Genomic DNA, 22,207 nt, shown 5'->3' with positions numbered 1-22,207 from the left:
ACACTCTCACTAATTTGTTGAAAAACTCCCAGATGTGCCATCGACTACGATAAATCACCCGAGTGACAGCATACGTTACTATGGTAACCATCGGGCGCTTAATATTGTATCTGTGTAATTTATGCATTTTTGCTATCCCAATAATGGTGCATCATATGTAAAGAAGAAACGGTTATTGTTATCAAGTTTGGAATTTAAAACATTACATTATTACCCCCCTCCTCCACATTTTATAGACTTCTTGACAAAACTGGATTGAAAAACAGCATCTAAGCTATATCTGAACTGTATTAGGACTAGAGTGAAACGCGGATAATAATACAGACGTGACTTATTCATACAGTAACGCATGTGGCATTGGCAATATTTTATGTCGAATTCTGTCTATAAAAACACTTTAGAGGAAAATGGCCGCCAAGATCTCGTTGAGAACGAGGGAAATGGCCACTAAGGTCTCGTTGAGAACGAGGGAAATGGCCACCAAGATCTCGTTGAGAACGAGGGAAATGGTCGCCAAGATCTCGTTGAGAACCGGGCAAATGGCCCCCAAGATCTCGTTGAGTGTGAGAGAGTCACGAGACTTGTTTTATCCCCCATCCATGCTCGCCCCTCATGACGTCCGCTGTTACAAATACCACGGTCTGATACACAGCTAGGACGGGAAGCGGGGAAGTGGACGCGATGGCAGAAGAGAATGGAGACAAAAACAAATCTCGTAGCTTTTCCACTCAACGAGATCCCGACGGTCTTGGTTTATTATTTCATTTGTATTCACTGTAGATTATACAGAAAAAAAACACTTTCAAAACCGAATAAGCTAAAAATGGGAGAAAAACGGGAATGGGAACACTATTTCAGAGGACAAAAACAAGTCTCGTAGCTTTTCCACTCAACGAAATCTCGGCGGTCATTTTCGTCCTGGTCTATTATTTCATTTGTATTCACTGTAAATTATAACTTTCAAAACAGTATAAGCCAAAAATTATTAATAATTATAATTACTAATAGAACCTGAAGGTCTAATTATTCTTAATTAATCTGAAAAATGACATCACGATGATGACATCATCATTCAAAGCTCCACTAACTCCATTAATACTAGTATAGGGCATCATGAAGTACCATGTAATACATTATATAACCCATGCCACTGACCAACAACTTGAATTTGAGGTATTAAAATATTGAAACATTGGAACTGCCCGAAAACTGACTTTTTTTTTGTCTCGAGGCAATATTGTGTGTACATTATCAAATGTTTTTGCTATAGATTTTTTAAAGACAGAAGCAAGATATATTTTGAAAAATTGGGTAGAAATGGCCCACAGTCTGTAATATTTTATCAATAGTTTATGTTGTACCGGAACTATACTATGAACAATTGATGATACATATATATTATAAAACTGTTGCTATTTTGATTCAAGGAGTTACGTAATTCAAAATATTAAATATGCCATTTGTTAATCGTATGACGTCACCATGCAGAAATTTGAAAGTAGGGGAAATGTCTTTAGCATGATATGAACCAACAGTTCTCAAAAAATAGTGATCCCAATATGGTTACTTTCTCAATTTAAACGCGATGAAATTATACAGAATAAATAAATAAATAAATAAATAAATAAATAAATAAATAAATAAATAAATAAATAAATAAATAAATAAATAAATAAATAAATAAATAAATAAATAAATAAATAAATAAATAAATAAATAAATAAATAAATAAATAAATAAATAAATAAATAAATAAAAGGTTGTGAATATCAGCCGCTGTGAAAACGACGTTGACTTCGTTACAATGGTTATTTCTTACCTTAAACATGTAAATATAACTGTTACAATTTCTGTACTAATAATGCTAACAATCGGTAAAATGATTTCAAAAACCGTGTTTTTTAAGAGTTCAAGAGTGCTAATATGATTGAAAACCTACAACAAGAATGACGGTCTAAGCTCTGGTTTAGCGTAGGAAACACTACAAGACAGAGGTGTGTTATGAGGGTGTAGCCCGAAGCAGCGCCCGTGGTGTAAGCAACTTATTACTACATGTACGTAGCAAGGTCAATATAATTCCCCCATCAACAAATCACAGTCTAATTTGCATCATCTGTTGACAATGACAACTCGGAAGCTAGAGAACACACCTGCTTTACAAATTCACTGCTTAAAATAACTCCACAACAACACACTGAACCTTTTATTCCAGCTGCAGTACAGTTTGTGGGGGGGGGGGGGGGGGTTGCATTGCCTATATGACGTAAGCATCGCCTGATTGCATCATACTTCGTGGCTGTCACAATATGGCCCGGTAATAATCCATAGTTACCGGCAAAGGTACGTCATTGTTGCTTTCAGACCATCGTATCACTGTCGGAAAACTAGTAAATTGTGTTTACAAATTATTTTAATTTAGTTTTATATGTAAAATGAAGATTAAAAATCGCACAAATAGTACTAATATTTGAGCACTTCATCCATTGTTAGTTTATATGAAATTATATTTCATCATGGCTTAAAATTGTACGAATCGGCGAACAGTGGCGGCGGCACCAGTTGGGGGGGGGGCATCCGAAAAAATCAAGCAAAATTAGCCCCTCAAAATGCAGGAAATGGCGTTTTAGAGGGTCTAGATTTCAGATCTCACCCCTTCGTGTCGCCACCTCTGGCAAATATTCAATGGAATAAAATCGGTATTCTGTACACATCGTACCCAGATCCAAAATCGCGTTCATTCTTGCCGCTCGGAGACCGCGATGGATTGTAGGAAAATACATGTTTACCAACACCTATTGTTTCGCGCATGCGTAGCTGGGCGACTACCCTACTTAGTTCGCCGATGATTGCTGGTTACCGTGACTTTTTAAGCAATCGGTAGCTATTTGCTAACCACATTATTTAGAGTTTTGAACATTACTCAAAACAGCATCCAGTATTATGCGTGCAATTATAAAATGGAAATTTTGTTTTTGAATACACTCAGTGTACATGTTAACGATACAAAGATAAGATTAAATGTGAACAGATAAACTGTTCTTCAGTCTGAATCACAGCGACATTTTGTCTTGAATTTAGTCGTCCCAGCTGAGACCATTTTTATCCATTTTAATATATATCTTCCTACAATGGACTGTTATTTGTAAATCTCTGTCGCGGCATTAGCATACTAAGCGGGATACGTAGAAGTTCGCGGTAGAGTTTTTACGGTCAACATCGTTTTCTTACTTTTTCAATTATGTATAAACATTTTGTATTCACGACACGACAATTAGTACCGTGTTGTCTACTTTTCTTAACTTCGTTAAGTGGTCTCCTCGCTATATATCTCAGGCCGTCTCCTATCCAGGAACCAGATATCCCAAGTTATGTCGCAAGTAATCGAAATTAAGAAAAAGTATTAATCACTATTGTTTTTTTAAAATTGTAATAATTAAGAGACGAGTCGTCGACCTATTTTACGTTGTGAGACTTTATTCACAGTAAAACTTTCTAAAAACTTTGAAACAATTCCGATACGAATTCATGGTAAAGATGGTTGCACCTAACAAACTTCCAATAATGTGAATTTCCTAACACTTAGCTAAAATAATGTGATTGGCTGTTTTATTAATTGCGATGAAAAAAATGACGTGATCGAATTATGAAGCTCAATTGTATGTATTTTTTTTCCATTTTCCAATCGAAAACGGCCACCAAAGTATAAGGTTTAACGCTATACGGAATCACAAAGTCGTTCAAGTTGTTACATGGAAAATTCGGGTTTCCCCCCGATTTTGTTTGTCATTTATTTAATGGAAACTTTCACTTACAAAATATCGAGACTTTGTGGTGTTTTACAAATGTCTACATTTTTTACTAGTTAGCCGTGTTCATACTTAAAGTGGGGAAGTCGTCATCTGCGCATGCGTCAAATGGCCATAGCGTGTCAATGTTTACAAACGAGGGTTTACCCATGAGCCTCTGCGCTTTTAACGTGTGTTGTTATCATTGCTTGGGACTCAATTTCCGCACGTGCGCAGGTGACGACCTTCCCGTATTAAAGCAATTGTCTTGAATGTCTTACCATCAATACCACTCGTACCGATCATGATGTATGTATGTCTAATTACCAACAAATTACCATAGTCACAACTCGATAATAATAATCGTTTGCGAAGCTTTGTCATATGTCAGTGACAAAGTCTACGAAAATGATGACGACGCTGTATAACGTACTATTTAAAGCGAGGGAGTCGTCACCTACGCGTGCGTCAGGTGCCAATAGCGTGTCATTGTTTACAAACAAACGTCTACCCATGAGTCTTTGCGTTCTTGACGTCTGTTGGTTATCATCGTTTGGGACTCAATTCCCGCGCGTGCGCAGGTGACGACCCTCCCGCTTTAACGGCCAGAACTTGGATGCACCCGTCTTTCAGTTTTTTCTCTTTCTGACACACACCAATCATATAACTTGCTCTACAGATGACGTCTGTTATCTTTCAATCGAATGGCGCGTAACAAGTGACGGCGCGCCCAGCATCTATCAACGTCAAGTTCACGCAAGACATTCCGGCTTTTATCGCCCCATTAGCTGCAGTCATCACTGTTCGATTTGGGCATGTCAGTTTCTACAATAGTCATATTCTTTCAACCGTGCAGAAATGATTTAATTGTAAATAAACAGTTCTATCTAAGTGTTGTATTTCCTGTTATAGGTCATTTTTGGGGGGACTCCTGTCATGTTTTATTTTTATTTTAAATTATTTATTTTATGTCAAGTTAGGGTGTCAAATATGCCACCCTCCACAGTAGTTATTATCTTTATCACATATCTATGTTTTATAGTTAGTACTATCCTAAAAAATAAAAAAAAATGTAAACAATAAAATATTGAAATAGAGACAATTCTTGTAGGATTAGAAGCATATAAAACAAAAATATTTTAAAATAAAAGTTTTTTTTTCAAAAATTGAAATTAATACTGATATATGAATACTTTTTTGTTTGTCGGAGGATTCAAACATACTCACAAAATGATGCTGTACTGTCGGTGGCCATGATGTCAAGAGGAGGCGGGTGATTCTACATAATCATACATACTTGCGTTTATATCCCTCGCCTTTCTTCGCATGAATCATTATTTCGAACTATTTTGACAATAGCGATGAAAACGTGCCGGTGAACTGCAGAGTCCAATATATTCAAAATTCGATGGTTGCCATGGTATTAATATTCTAAAATCAAATAATACTACGCCACAGCAAAGCACTGAGTGTCGTGTTGAGGGTCTAAAGCGGGTGTACTAACGTCACTAGAGGGCGCACCCCACGCGAAGTGTCGTAGGGTCTCAGGCGGAAGTTTTTTAAAAAATTTAATATAGTTGGCAAAAATCAATGAAAATTAAAGACGTGTTTTTTTTGTTTTGTTTTTGAGTAAATTTAATTGCATGTGGTTCATATATGGAATGGTTGTCTATAATATACAGAGTTAGAAAAGGAAACAAACAGGCAAAAATGAACTGGTCGCGTCCTGCTCCTTTAAATAAGATAAATAAGAGCAATCCGAAGAAAATGTAATCCCAACCTCCAAGCAGCAGGCGACGTCCGGGTGGCCTATACGGGTGCTACGTACGGTCCAGACCCCTCTGGAGGCGCGGTGATGATCTTCCCCACGCTACCTGTCCAGTCTCATCTGTCACGCCGGCAACTACCCGGAAAAACAAAACGTAATTTGAGAGCAGCGAGTTATCGTTTCACGCCCAGCGGCAAATGAGCATAAAACCTTCAGCAGTCTGTTGCACCGTGGATGAGTGAACACAGTTTAGAACGGCGATCAAAGTTTGACGACTTCATTTTCGCAGGCAATTTGCGTTGCGGTGCGAGAACGCAACTTTCTCACGATATCTCTACTGCCTGTAATTGAGGCGTCGGGAAATGGGCCCCAGAGGCCGATCGTAAACAGATAGTGAGCAAACACGAAAACTCGTTATTAAAAACTCCACCAGGGCTAATATTGAGGGGAAAAAGAAAGTAAACCGCAAAGATCTAATGAGGACAGATGGAAACCATGCTAATTATTTTCTTATATTTTTGTTGACTTTGTATTAATGGCTGAATCTGGGTATTACGAAGCAAGAATCAATTCTGATAGCAACTTGAAACTGAATGATCACCAGGAAATCTAAATCGACCTCGTCACACACGTAGCCCTTATAAAAATCCACTTTCTAGCACCTACTTTGCAAATTTAATTGTATTAAGTGAGATATTTTCAATATTTTGAGAAGCTGGGTTTTTGCTAATTTGGTAGGGAAGAAATGAGTTACATTGCTGAGTTTCATTAGCGGTTTTTTTTTTTACTTATCAGCGGAAATAACGAAATTAAACCTAGTGCAGAAATTTACAGAAATTTGAAGTCGTTTCCGGGAAAAGTATCACCAGGTTTAAGTGGAGGATTGACTGTCGCCATATTTGAGACCAGTTTAAGTTATTCAGGCCCTAGTGCACCAGGGATAATGAATCGTGAATTGCATCTCATACATCTAATAAGAGATTGCATGACGTCTTGTTTTATTTGTCAGCTGGTACACGGCAAAATTGAGTCGGAACTCTAAATAAGGTACATGAAACCTAGGAACCATGCTAACAGAAGGCAGTCGGAGTGCAACATGCTTGTCTACGGGTCACACGGGGTTAAGGTGTCAGTCAACGACCGTTGTCTACCGTCTGTACTGGAGATTCGCCTATGAATGCACCGAGAAGATGCTGCCTGGGGTGAAACAGGGGCAACGTAGAAGATATGATAACTCGTCTGTGTATGACACAATAGCACGTGCCTGGGGCCCGTAACAACTTTAGACTGTTTTCGTCCGAGCGTAACACTGGCCATGTTTGTTAGTTTTTCACTTTTCTTGGCTTTCATCGGCGAAGAATGGCGCTGACCGGCCGTGCCTATAGGCAGCAATGGGGTCACGTGACTAATGAATGCAATCCGCGACATATGGAGTATAGGGCACACTGCGTTGTTATGGAAACGAAAAAATGACAAAGAAGAAAGAAATACATTTCAACAGATATTTATTTGAATTGTGTTTTAAGTAATATTTGTTAGTTTCTGTGTGTATACCGTTTCATTGCCGCCGACGGCATTAAGTTCCATTACTATTCCAGCTAGCAAGCGTTTCCTTATTTCTACTACCTGGGACAACAAACAACGGTAGTTCTAAAAAAAATGTTTCAAAGTGCCAGTTCTCAGTTTTTCTTCGATCTCAGTTTTCAGGTATAAACGCCATATTTGTGAATGGTTGTGCCACAATATGACTGAAACCGCACACTGTTATCAACGCACAAATACTATGATGACGGTTATGCCCGGAATTGCGTGTTGACGACGTCGTTTAAGCATGTCCCAGTTGTTATTTAGCAATATTGAAAAATAAGTACAATACAAAAACGCATAATAGTTTGTTTTTTAACTAACTTGATAACAATGAAATATTTTTTCATATACAAATCGGAAAATTCAGTCATTTTGCCATTTTGTTTCGGGCAAACTTGCCTGTGGATAAACGTCAGGGTTTATTTATCTCTTGTATCCACCCTAAAACATGGCCCGAGGATTGGAAAATACGTCAAAGTGCTTTTAGATCCTATACAATGTTTTTAATGACGACGACAGTGCCGCAAATCTAAAAGGTATACGCCATTGTGTATGTGTTTTCAATAGTTAGCCTTCGCGAAGATTATGAGTCACGTGCGCGCGTGTCCGGGAAGGTCATCGGTACTATGGACACCGGGATGTATTAAGTACAAAGTACATCATCCGAAAAATGATTCAGAGTCTCATTTCGCGCCTTTAATTGACTTCCAATTTCTCAAAATAGCCATGATTTGTTGCAAGCGTTTAAACGCTTGATTTATTTGATCAAAGGAGAACACCGACGAAGCACATTTGTTGTACAAATCATTTATTTTAGACTTTTATTGATTTGATTTTGTTATATGAGCTTTTAATTTGGAAATTGTTCGCTATTACTTCATGTGTGATGCATGGCGATGAACACAAAGCAAATTCAGAAATAAGAAAACTTCGAAATTGTTCATGTTGTGGTAGAGGCTTGCACACTCTGTGACACTTCGGCCGGTACGACCCCCGCTACGTCCAGTATACGTCATAGAGAACAACCACCCATGTTACAAAATATCACACCAAGTTCAGTCCATCTCAACAAACTTGCAAAAATGTGAATAGCGAAGGTAATCAGTGTTTACGTAATATTTGCGCACGCAGGAATGACGTAAGTAAAAATTATGTATGAATGACGAAGATAATAGTTGTGTTCTAACTAACATTAGCTGTGTACGTAATAACAACGGTAAAAGTATCAGTTGTGTGTGTAAGATAACGATAGTAACAGTATATTAGTATGTAAAAGTGGAAAAATTTACCCGAACAAATTCAAATATGAGTTCAAATAAGTGTAATATTCACCAATTTAGATTTTGATCTAGGGAGCGTCGTCAGGTTTCAACTAGTTCGCAAATCAAAATCAAAAGTGTGAACGAGACGGTTTATTTACAGCATTGCACCACGTTTAGTACGGCAAATTACACTGAATGCAATTGAGGCGTTTTCTTGACATACTGTGACCATATAGTCTAGATTTACGAGTTCAAGTCAGCTCTCAGACATCATGATTAGGACAGGTGGTGAACGAGTCCCTCGATACCACAATTTCCAAAATACAGGTCCATCCTTTCTCTCCATGGTCCTTCAGTTCAACAGTCCTCCCATGGGTCTTCAATGACACTGAAACGATCGGCGCAACACCGTATATTATTGCAACTCCAGTAATTCAATACAAAGCATAGTAAACCAAAAATGCGTTTTATTTCACAAAAAATGAACATATTTTCCAATGTGTAACGTTGACATGACCACGTGATAAATTCATGCGTAACACATTCGACCTATCATTTGAAATACTCTGGACTGTATATCCTGGATCGATTAACGAATATTGATGATACGGTTCGAGTAGGTCATTTGAAGAAAATTCGACATTTCGCCTCGGGTGGTCGCTATGTATTTTTTTCGAAAAATCGAGCGATCTCGCCTTTGCCGCGAGGCGTTGATGCATCACGAGTATAGAAACAATTATCTGACCATGACAGCAATTGATTGCGTACAGTTCACTAAATATTCCGACAAATACATGAGACTACAGATGTTTTATCATTTTAAAAGACCTGTCTACAACTGAACACAAGTTTATTTTATACCAAGGGACATTGACCTCTTGCTAGTAGCCGTTATTATCAACTTTTCGCACCCGGCCTTTCTCCAACATCGTCATTGCCAAAATTAATTTAAGAAGAATATCCAATAAACGGTTGTTATTGGGTAAAGACAAAAAATATGGGCACAGATTTGACCGACCGATATTGTATATATGTAAACTATTCGATGTAATACTAACTTTACTGTTATGTTAATTTATTATCACAGAGGGACTGTGACTACACACTAGTGTGTTTGATTCTAAACTTTCTCCAAAATCGCCTTTCCTAAATTAGGCGCAATTGACGGCGGACTAACACACTGCTGGGATTTAACACTGCCGTTTAGGACTTCTGAGTTGTAGCCGAAAACGTTTCTGCAACGCACTGAACCTGGGTCAGTTCTTCCGAATAACTGAACACTTGGAAATAAAGGACCATCTAGCCCTGCGCAAAGTCGCAAGCATGATGCGACTCTGACGTACCGAAAATCATAAGTTAATTTCATTTCATACCTAAATATGAAGTCAGAGACCCGGGGGGTGATACATAGCTGGGTGGGAAGGTGCCCCTGAGTGCTCAAAAGTGTGACCATTTTTATCCCTGGATAGTGGCAACATTTATACCCATATATATATATATATATATATATATACCAAAGTACCATTTCTGTCATCACTGTTTATTCCAAATAAAACAGTTACCGTATTTGCTCTATTAGAAGAGCATCTCCGATAGAAGCACATGTAAGCCAATTCACTGAGGAATGTGCGCCCACTTCTATTCCGTGTTAAATTTCCGTTTAAATATCGATTGCCTTTTTAAATTTCCGGGTTGATGTATATATGGGTTTGAAGCCGTGATCTGAGGTAGTGATATTCGCTCATATACGGACCCCAAGTATACCAAATCGGAAAAATATTACCGATATTTATACCTAAAATCCAAAAAAAAAAACGAGACCCAATTTAGGGGCACGTCCCCATTACGCAAGTTCTATGAACCCACCCCGCGGTCAGAAAGTGTACATTTGTGTTGCGCAACATAGCGTAACGTAAAGAGACGGTACCGACGCTCATAGATCGTCACATTTTGCCGTAAAATCGACTGACGCGTCAGAACAAACGGAAGCGACAATATTAATACCCCGAAAAGGAACTTAACAATAACTGTTTTTCCGGAAGTAATATAGATGAAATTATAATATTAAAACAACGTGATCAAAATCTCATGGACATGGTATTGTCATCATGGATTCCCCAATGTACACGGCAAAATATCAACATTCGTGATTTTACAGCGGCAATGTCGACAAATCATAAAAAGAGACCATAATTATGAGATTTGCTGAAAAATATTAATTAAAAATCGGCGAAACAGAGTTTGGGGCTGTCATTATATCCGATAAGACGATTACAACAATTTATCCTCATGGGAACGAGGCTGGTTGTCCTCAATCCCCGTGTGTATGTTTGGACGGCAAGGTCGTGTTGGACCTTTCGTATAATTATTCTCGCACAAACTAGAGGAAAAGCAACGTTAGGAGTCGACCATTTGAAATTATGGGGCGGGGAGCTGGAAGAGTGTCACCAGTGCATTTTACCCGCAGTGTCATGTCTGTACATTTTTTTTCTTGAATGTAACAATATTTGTCATTCTTTTAGTTTCTAGCTTGCGATTTGTTTTCAACAAATCTCCCAGTCACCGTCATGATTTCAAATGATCGGCCCCTTATATATTGAAGAAGGTTTGTGAGCTCAATTCCATTGCTTCGCGTACTGAAACGACTGGAGTAAACGAAGCATGACGTGAGTATCACGTGACTGACAAATCATTGAACTTTTATTCTGCGTTGCGTAACTTACGTTTTTAATTTGTACGACGTAGCCGTCAAACCAGTACACTTTTTATTTTGCGTTGCGTAACTAACGTTTTCAATATGTACGACGTAACCGACAAACCAGTAAACTTTTTGCGTTGCGTACCTCACGTTTTTATTTAGTAGGACGTAACCGACAAACCATTAACCTTTTTTGCGTTGCGTAACTTACGTTTTTAATTTGTACGACGTAACCGACAAACCAATAAACTTTTTATTTTGCGTTGCGTACCTTACGTTTTTATTTAGTAGGACGTAACCGACAAACCATTAACCTTTTTTGCGTTGCGTAACTTACGTTTTTAATTTGTACGACGTAACCGGCAAACCAGTAAACTTTTTATTTTGCGTTGCGTAACTTGCGTTTTTATTTTGTACGACGTAACCGACAAACAGTAAACTTTTTATTTTGCGTTGCGAACTTTACGTTTTTATTTAGTAGGACGTAACCGACAAACCATTAACCTTTTTTGCGTTGCGTAACTTACGTTTTTAATTTGTACGACGTAACCGACAAACCATTAACCTTTTTTGCGTTGCGTAACTTACGTTTTTAATTTGTACAACGTAACCGACAAACCATTAACCTTTTTTGTGTTGCGTAAATTACGTTTTTAATTTTTATGACGTAACCGACAAACCATTAACCATTTTTGTGTTGCGTAACTTACGTTTTTAATTTGTACGACGTAACCGACAAACCATTAACCTTTTTTGTGTTGCGTAACTTACGTTTTTAATTTATATGACGTAACCGACAAACCATTAACCTTTTTTGTGTTGCGTAACTTACGTTTTTAATTTGTACGACGTAACCGACAAACCATTAACCTTTTTTGTGTTGCGTAAATTACGTTTTTAATTTGTACGACGTAACCGACAAACCATTAACCTTTTTTGCGTTGCGTAACTTACGTTTTTAATTTGTACGACGTAACCGACAAACCATTAACCTTTTTTGTGTTGCGTAAATTATGTTTTTAATTTGTACGACGTAACCGACAAACCATTAACCTTTTTTGCGTTGCGTAACTTACGTTTTTAATTTGTATGACATAACCGACAAACCATTAACCTTTTTTGTGTTGCGTAACTTACGTTTTTAATTTGTATGACGTAACCGACAAACCATTAACCTTTTTTGTGTTGCGTAACTTACATTTTTAATTTGTACAACGTAACCGTAGATTTCAGTATTTACAATATGGCAGACAAAGCAGTACATTTCCAGTTGGTGTGAGGTAAATGACATACAATCATATTTATTAGTTTATGCGACTTAAAGCCCTACAGTCGTAGCGCAGTGCCTGTTCGAATTCTATGTAAACATACAATATATTTTACGCGCGTTGTATACGTGGGTCCCATATAAAATACGACGTGGAGCAACGATTTTAGTGCTTTTACTAACAAACATATACTTTTTTTCAGTTTATACTCTATACTATAGAAGTTTGAGTTTTTTTAAGACGGTACAACACAGTGTTAAGCTATATAAATACACTTCATTAGTATGTGTGACGTAACTGACAAACCATGGCGTAGCGGATGCATACTGATTAGCCAGTACACTTCCCAGTTTGACGTAACTAATAAGCTAGTGTAGTGAATCTGTATGACGTAATTGACAAACCAGTATACATTTTAGTTAGTATGACGTAACTGAAATATATAGTACACTGTTTGGTTTGGTTTGCATGATAGACAAAGATAACCCAGAACACATTTTAGTTTGCATGACGTAACTGACAACACAGTACTTGCTTTAGTTTACATGATGCAGCTGACAGCCTAGTATTTGCTTTTGTTTACATGACGTAACTAACAACCCAGTGCTTGCTTTAGTTTACAAGATGCAATTGACAACCAGTACTTGTTTTAGTTTACAAGATGTAATTGACAAACCAATTACATGTTTTAGTTTGCATGACGTAACTGGTAAAAACAAGTAATGTTTTAGTTTGTGTGGGGTAACTGACAAACCAATTACATGTTTTAGTTTGTATGACGTAACTGATAAACCAATTACATGTTTTAGTTTCTATGACGTAACTGACAAAACAATTAATGTTTTAGTTTGTGTGATGTAACTGGCAAAACAAATAATGTTTTAGTTTGTATGACGTAGCTGACAAAACAAGTAATGTTCTAGTGTGTATGACGTAACTGACAAACCAATTACATGTTTTAGTTTGTATGACGTAACTGACAAACCAAGTAATATTTTAGTTTGTATGACGTAACTGATAAAACAATTAATGTTTTAGTTTGCGTGACGTAACTGGCAAAACAAATAATGTTTTAGTTTGTATGACGTAACTGAAAAGACAATTACATGTTTTAGTTTGTATGACATAACTGACAAAACAAGTAATGTTTTAGTTTGTATGACGTAACTGACAAAACAAGTAATGTTCTAGTTTGTATGACGTAACTGGCAAACCAATCACATGCTTTAGTCTGTATGACGTAGCTGACAAAACAAGTAATGTTCTAGTTTGTATGACGTAACTGACAAACCAATTACATGCTTTAGTCTGTATGACGTAACTGACAAAACAAGTAATGTTCCTTGTTTGTATGACGTAACTGACAAACCAATTACATGTTTTAGTCTGTATGACGTAACTGACAACACAAATAATGTTCTAGTTTGTATGACGTAACTGACAAACCAATTACATGTTTTAGTTTCTATGACGTAACTGACAAACCAAGTAATGTTTTAGTTTGTATGACGTAACTGACAAAACATTTAATGTTTTAATTTGTGTGCCGTAACTGGCAAAACAAATAATGTTTTAGTTCGTATGACGTAACTGACAACACAATTAATGTTTTAATTTGTGTGACGTAACTGGCAAAACAAATAATGTTTTAGTTTGTATGACATAACTGACAAGACAATTACATGTTTTAGTTTGTATGACCTAACTGACAAACCAATTGCATGTTTTAGTCTGTATGACGTAACTGACAAACCAATTGCATGTTTTAGTCTGTATGACGTAACTGACAAACCAATTGCATGTTTTAGTCTGTATGACGTAACTGACAAACCAATTGCATGTTTTAGTCTGTATGACGTAACTGACAAACCAATTGCATGTTTTAGTTTGTATGACGTAACTGACAAACCAATTACATGTTTTAGTTTACATGACGTAACTGACAAACCAATTACATGTTTTAGTTTGTATGAGGAAACTGGCAAAACAATTACATGTTTAGTTTGTATGACGTAACTGACAAACCAATTACATGTTTTAGTTTACATGACGTAACTGACAAACCAATTACATGTTTTAGTCTGTATGACGTAACTGACAAACCAATTGCATGTTTTAGTTTGTATGACGTAACTGACAAACCAATTACATGTTTTAGTTTACATGACGTAACTGACAAACCAATTACATGTTTTAGTTTGTATGACGTAACTGACAAAACAACTATATTTTTTAGTTTGTAAGACATAACTGAGAAAACAAGTAATGTTTTAGTTTGTATGACGTAACTGACAAACCAATTACATGTTTTAATTTGTATGACGTAACTGACAAAACAAATAATGTTTTAGTTCGTATGACGTAACTGACAAAACAATTAATGTTTTAATTTGTGTGCCGTAACTGGCAAAACAAATAATGTTTTAGTTCGTATGACGTAACTGACAAAACAATTAATGTTTTAATTTGTGTGCCGTAACTGGCAAAACAAATAATGTTTTAGTTCGTATGACGTAACTGACAAACCAATTGCATGTTTTAGTCTGTATGACGTAACTGACAAACCAATTGCATGTTTTAGTCTGTATGACGTAACTGACAAACCAATTGCATGTTTTAGTTTGTATGACGTAACTGACAAACCAATTACATGTTTTAGTTTACATGACGTAACTGACAAACCAATTACATGTTTTAGTTTGTATGAGGAAACTGGCAAAACAATTACATGTTTTAGTTTGTATGACGTAACTGACAAACCAATTACATGTTTTAGTTTACATGACGTAACTGACAAACCAATTACATGTTTTAGTTTGTATGACGTAGCCGTCAAACCAATTGCATGTTTTAGTTTGTATGACGTAACTGACAAACCAATTGCATGTTTTAGTCTGTATGACGTAACTGACAAACCAATTGCATGTTTTAGTTTGTATGACGTAACTGACAAACCAATTGCATGTTTTAGTTTGTATGACGTAACTGACACATCCATTACATGTTTTAGTTTGTATGACGTAACTGACAAACCAATTACATGTTTTAGTTTGTATGACGTAACTGACAAACCAATTCCATGTTTTAGTTTGTATGACGTAACTGGCAAACCAATTACATGTTTTAGTTTGTATGACGTAACTGACAAACCAATTACATGTTTTAGTTTGTATGACGTAACTGGCAAAACAAATAATGTTTTAGTTTGTATGACGTAACTGTCAAAACAATTAATGTTTTAATTTGTGTGCCGTAACTGGCAAAATAAATAATGCTTTAGTTTGTATGACGTGACTGACAAACAAATCACATGTTTTAATTTGTATGACGTAACTGACAAAACAAGTAATGTTTTAGTTTGTGTGACGTAACTAACAAATCAATTACATGTTTTAATTTGTATGACGTAACTGACACATCCATTACATGTTTTAGTTTGTATGACGTAAATGACAAACCAAATACTGATTACATTTCTAACCTGGTGTGACGTAACTATCAAATCAGCTGTGCATTTTTTGAGTGTAGGATAAAATCCTGACCGACAAAATCTCGACAATGCAAAGCATTGCCCAAACAAAATCTTTTGTTCTATGATGACAATAAATAGTTTGTATTACTGTTATTTTGTTTACATTAATTAATAAACATAACAGTATGTTGACGTACATGCTCGACTCTTGTTATTCTCATGAAATCGACATACATTTAACAATACCAGTAATCTTCATAACAGAGCCGTCCAACACATTATATATTACTGAGGTTCCCGTGATTCTCACGAGGCACAACTACGCCATGTCATCGACTGTACAATGTGGTAACCAAGCAGTTAAAACTTTAAGCTATTATCTAAGTGGCTAAATAGACGACTGTAATTGTCAATATATTCGTCTATCAATTACTGCGTGCTCATTAAAAATGATACGGCAGCACAAGTTGCGCCCAAGTTATCACAGCTCACTTAAAGCGGGGGAGTCGTCACCTGCGCTTGCGTCAGATGGCCATAGCATGTCGTTGTTTACAAACAAGCGTCTACCCATGAGCCTTTGCGATTTTAGCGTGTGTTGTGATTCGACCACAAAATCAAAGCATAAACGTATATTTACAACAATTCGCTCAGTCTATCAAGTTTAAGAACACAAAGAACAAAACAAATTTATTGAATGCTCTTAAATTGAATCACTGAGCCAATTAAATTGCAACAATGAGCCAAAATAACATGTATTAATGATAAAGTATTTCACAGTGTTTCAGAGTAAATGTGCGCGCACACACTGTCACCATAGGAGTCGGGGTGTCCACACAAAATTTCGATGTGTGTTTAGTATCTTAGAAGTATGGTAACATTCCAAGCGAAGTAGACATAACAAGAACTGCAAACAAACAAACAAACAAATAAATAAATACACACACATATAATGGAAATATTATATTTAATAATCATCAATACATAATAAGTGAAATGTTATATAAGCCGCAACAATACTACGTACACTACACAGTCTTCCATACCCTCGTCGATCGAGATCCGATGTGTTTCTACAGCAAGAGTGTTGAATTATATAAATATTGATAACGAAGACACGCGTCTCATCCCAGCTATCAACGCTAACACATTGCCATAGTAACATTGCCATTAACCTTTATTTTACCAGTCCCATACAGTGATCAAAAACTGGATACAATTGGGGTTAATTGTAAATATTCATTTCAATATTTGATACAATATTCTAGAATAAAAACATACTCTCTTATTGTGTCGTTTCCCGTTTAATAATTTAGCAGCATTGTGTACTGGAGAGCCAAGCTTTCAGTACTTTGGGACCAAAACACAAAGAAGTAAAAATTATTATATATATATATATATATATTGTTTGTGTGCGGTGTTTATCGACTAGCCTGACGAGATTGCGTGAGTTGCGCTCTCCGCGGTGCTTACAATTCAACACTGAGGTCTGATGCCGTTCGGCCGGTGAGGGCCTACTCATGCCTACGTGTTATTTAGTGACATGATCGAACGATTTCTTACGTAACGTCATATTGCATAACATGAACTATGTAGAAAGTCTACATAGGTATACTCTATGAAATTGTCGTTAAGTATGGAATGAAATTTCTCGGTACGCCATGAGTCGTATCATGGTTGCGACTTTACGGAATTCTGGATGATTAGTACCGAGTGTTCATAAACGTATTTCACTGGGACTCAGAAGCTCTAAACGGCCATATATATATATATTCCAACAATATGTTGTTCCGTCGTCAATTGCATCTTATTTAGACAAGGTGAATTTGGAAACGATAGATTGTGAAAAGACTTTTCAATGTACGCGTACCCCCAACTCTAATTCTAACTCTAACCCAACACCTACCCTCTCTTGTCCCCTCAAATTAAATGTATATGCCCCTCTTGAGGACATCTGTAGTTATCTAGAGGGACACATACAACTGAATTAGGGTCTGGAGGCTTTAAGAGTGGCGGTACATTGAAAAGTCTTCCTCTAATTGTTGTATTGTTATTGTCAACCCAAAGAGGGCGATATACTTGTACGTCTCAGATACAGACAGAATCACGTTAGTATTATTATATATAAATTAACAAACACACAGATAAACACTCACACACAAACAAACACAAAAATAAACACACAATCATGTGTTTTAAAAAAGCAAGCCATAGATACTAAAACAAACACAAAAACAAATAAATAAATAAATATATATGAATATTTTCACTTCTTTGTGTTTTGATCCCATGTCACATAAAGTACTGAAGAATTGGTTCTCTAGTACATAATCAATTTAGTAAATGTATAATTGGCTTATATTGGTTTATGTGTTGCACCGCTCGAGGTCGGTGACTGCATACAGCTACTATAGTTACCCCGAAATAAGCGGATGATGAGCGGCTGATTCATCGAGCACGCCACCAACGGCGAACATTGACGATACTTGACGAGAGCATGTACATAATTTCATGTCTGACATAACTGGTCTCTGGTTATTCGTGTGGCATACACAACTACACAACCAGAGTACTCACTGTAAACAATAGAATTTGCGAATCATATGTTAATATTTATTTCCAAGAATCGTTTTGTCACCAGAGGGCGCAATTCACCGGCGACAACGGTGACAATCCCTAATATTGCTAGAACGCCAGTTTTAAAAATTCTCAACTCTGATGAAAAAACAAGTTTCTGCCACTCACCGCAAAAGCCAATCATCGCGAAGCTACTAGTGTCAAAGAAAATATATTATATATATTTGCCTGGGAGATTGGGTTGTTGGTTTGGTTGTAATAGACGACTTTCCCGGAGGTCGAAGATACGGCGTTTCGCAGGCGTGCGCATGCCGTTATGGGGTGTAGCGTAAACTTGCACGCGTGATATTATGCTTCTGGGTGTACCAATTCGCCGTCAGAAAAATAAAATTCCCTTCTATCGACTATCAGCAAACTGACATGTTTGTTTTTTCAGCCATGAGAAAGAAGGAGTATTTTTGCACCCCAGTCTCGCTACTTCCGGGAAAGTGGTTACTTGTATATAAAATGCGCACTCCCACTGCCTTCGTGAAAAAAAAAATACTCCGTGATACACCGTGAAATATTTTCCGTACCCCAGCATACGCCAAGGCGAGGCCATTGAGTTATATCACGTGACCTTATACGATGTATACAAACTTTTTTATGTATCGCGTATGTACATTTTACAATAAAATATGGAAACAAAAAGACAGTTTTATGTGTTTATAAATCCGGGATATACACATAGATTATAGAAATTGCACTGTGATAGATTTTGTAAATACCAAGGTGTGGAAATTATGATATATTTGAGCATAATTTACCCCCCCCCCCCCCCGATTAGATGAGTTTAGATTTTGACGAATAAATTGGATCTTTGAAGCCACGCGAATTATAATTATAATTGTATCTGAACTGAGAGAACTAATTAGTATTCAGCTCAGATAGTTTTGATAGTATCCAATCTAATTTTCAAAATGTGTGTTTCCTTTTAATTGAAAACGTTTTTGTTTCCATTTGTCCATTGCTGCGTTCTGTGAGGCTATTGGTTAAAAAATAGGTTTCCTCAACGCGCACGAAATAGGATCGCTGCCAAACGAGGCATATCACCGTCTATTTAAACAAAATATATATAAATCATGATATGGTTAGCAACAACCTCATCGTACTGTACTAGTATGTCACGTCAAATTCTAAAAATGACATATTATTAAAGTTGCATTCTTAAAGGGCGGCAGTCGTCGTGCCGCGTCCTGTTCGATATGGGACTCATAGAGACGTATACAACGCGTGTAAGATACATCGTTTATTTACATGAAATTCGAACACGCGCTGCGCGACGACCACCGCGCTTCAAACATTAAAACACTGAAACTAGGCCGTTGTTTCATTGTTATGATAACCCAAGGCAACTGTACGTTATTTCATGAGCGATTCTAAATGTAGTTACTTCGTATTATATTTCGACAAGGCCGAGCATATACATTTTCTTTGGGATTCTGTTGGATACGATGTCTTACGAACTGTACAAAATCCTTAGATCTTATAATATCGTTTTTTTTTCTGTAGATCATAAAAAAATAGAAATGAACGCCTGACTTTAATCGTAGACTTGACTGATTCCTCGTGCACCATAAACTTGAACCTTAAAATAGGATTGTTTTGGGGGTCAGACTACTAAAAGAATGATTTAGTTTGTCATATTTAAAGATGTAATCTGTATTTGGAGATTGTTTTTGAAAAGTTCACGTTAGGGTTTATTCATGAACAAGCTACAAATTTGGAATGTACATCTATCTATAAACCTACCTCGCTAAAAAAAATTAAAAAAACTCCCGTCATCATCAAAATAAATACAAATGTAACATTTAATACCCTACGATACGATGTTACACAATCATTGTGATGCATGGAATGTACAGTTTCAACTTTGGCTCGACAGAAAGCCTTTATCAGCCAATACGGGAACAGTACTACTACTTCTCGAACAGTAAATAATAAAGAAACAAAGTTGTGAACCGAACATTTATTGGCAATGAATCGCCAAAAAAATATTGAACGGTAATTGTTAATACATTTCGTGGGGCTGAAGCCTCAATTAAATCTTACAAAAAAACAGCAACGACTGAATCATGTTCTAGTCTATGATACGACGCAACGGTAGCGGCATCTCCTTTCTTGGAATGTCCGGAACTATAAAGGGTTTCCATAATAACGAGTGGGCCGATCTCAAATCGTGACAGGACCCGAACCGACGGAGATAGTAATGATGATGTGGTATTATTATGGTAGAATTCCGACGCAGTCGTGTTCCATGGTTTGATATCACACTGATGGTATTCATTGTACTGTGTCTATGTTGTGGCGTCGACATTTTCATGGATTCCCTGGTTAAATTGTCTTCCGTTTTTACCGACAGTCTAATTTTTTTCACTAGATCTGTAATGCTCGGCACACGGCGAACGGGAAAACTTGAAGGTGACTGGGGTCGCGACCTGAATCGGAATGACATCGCGTATTTGTACATAAGTCCCAGGATTAGACAAACAAACGGAATCTCTGATACTAACATGCAACAGGCGTAAAACATTATTTCCCCATCTTTCGACTGCATATCCAAGACCCACGATGCAACGGTGGCCATTCCTTGGTGTGCAGGCAACCATACATATTTGAACCCGAGATAGACGTATAGCAGAACCCTGACGACGCAGTAGAGGACGCGTACGCGCCGTTTTTGGCGTCTAACACAAGCCGGTAACGATTGCAGACAGGCGATTAAAGCGAAAGTCAAAATGATGATCAGCGATGGCCAGATCGGCGGACAGCCTATAGCGGTAGCCTCCATCTTGACAGCGATTTAGAAAGTTTTTTTCTTTCTTCATCTTGGAAGCATAAACTTTGCAAACAAAGCATTGTTCTATCACGGCGTTGTATTGTGACGCACAAAACGCGCAGCTGAAAATTCGTCGACGCAAAGAATCCCGGGATAGATATTCACGCAGTTTTCGATCCTCGTGAATGTAGGTGAACTTGTTGCTTCAATAACTTAAATTATTTGAATTTGTCGTATCCAAGGCGAAAAAAGCCAAATTTGCCGAACTAGCCAAAACAGCTACCGATATGGGTTTGGGAGAAAGAAGCCTACTCATAATTTTGAGAAAATTGGTCATAAATTGCATGACAATGTTCATTGGTTTATTTTGTACAATAATGGAGCTGTTGTCCCATGGTATAATACAATAAGCTAGCATTCTTTGTATGTTACGGCACGGTTAGATTTTTTTTTTAAGTAACCGTGGTTACAGTGACGTTTCTTGAGAAAACTTGTCCTAATATTTGTTTTCAATAATTGCTATTTTAAAACAATTATATAGAGCACACTATCTGCATTTTTCGGCACTGTTTAATCCCCAGACTTGAAATATTTCAGGACAACAAAAAATACCCTATCAGTATTAATATATTGTATAATTTTTCGGAACTTTTTAATACCCAGACTTGAAATTAATATATTATATTATTTTTTCAGCCTATGTCACCAGCCTAGTACGATTTAATATATGACATATTATCCTTGTCATAGGTACTTTTAGTCAAAACGGTATAATATTGCCAAAAATGACAACTATCCGCCTTTAAAGACAACTACCATTTTCTCGAAAATCAGGCTGGTGACCTGTTTTTTTTTAATTTATTGCAAAATGAATAAAATCTGGGTTTTCAATCATGAGCAGGCATCTACCTTAAGGTAGAAGCCTAGTCATAATTTTTGACAAAATTGGTCACAAATCGCATGACAATGTTCATT

The sequence above is a fragment of the Saccoglossus kowalevskii genome, chromosome 17 (genome assembly GCF_978046115.1).
Source record: "Saccoglossus kowalevskii chromosome 17, keSacKowa6.1, whole genome shotgun sequence".
Taxonomy (NCBI): Eukaryota; Metazoa; Hemichordata; class Enteropneusta; family Harrimaniidae; genus Saccoglossus; species Saccoglossus kowalevskii.
Note: the sequence above shows the minus strand (reverse complement) of the source record.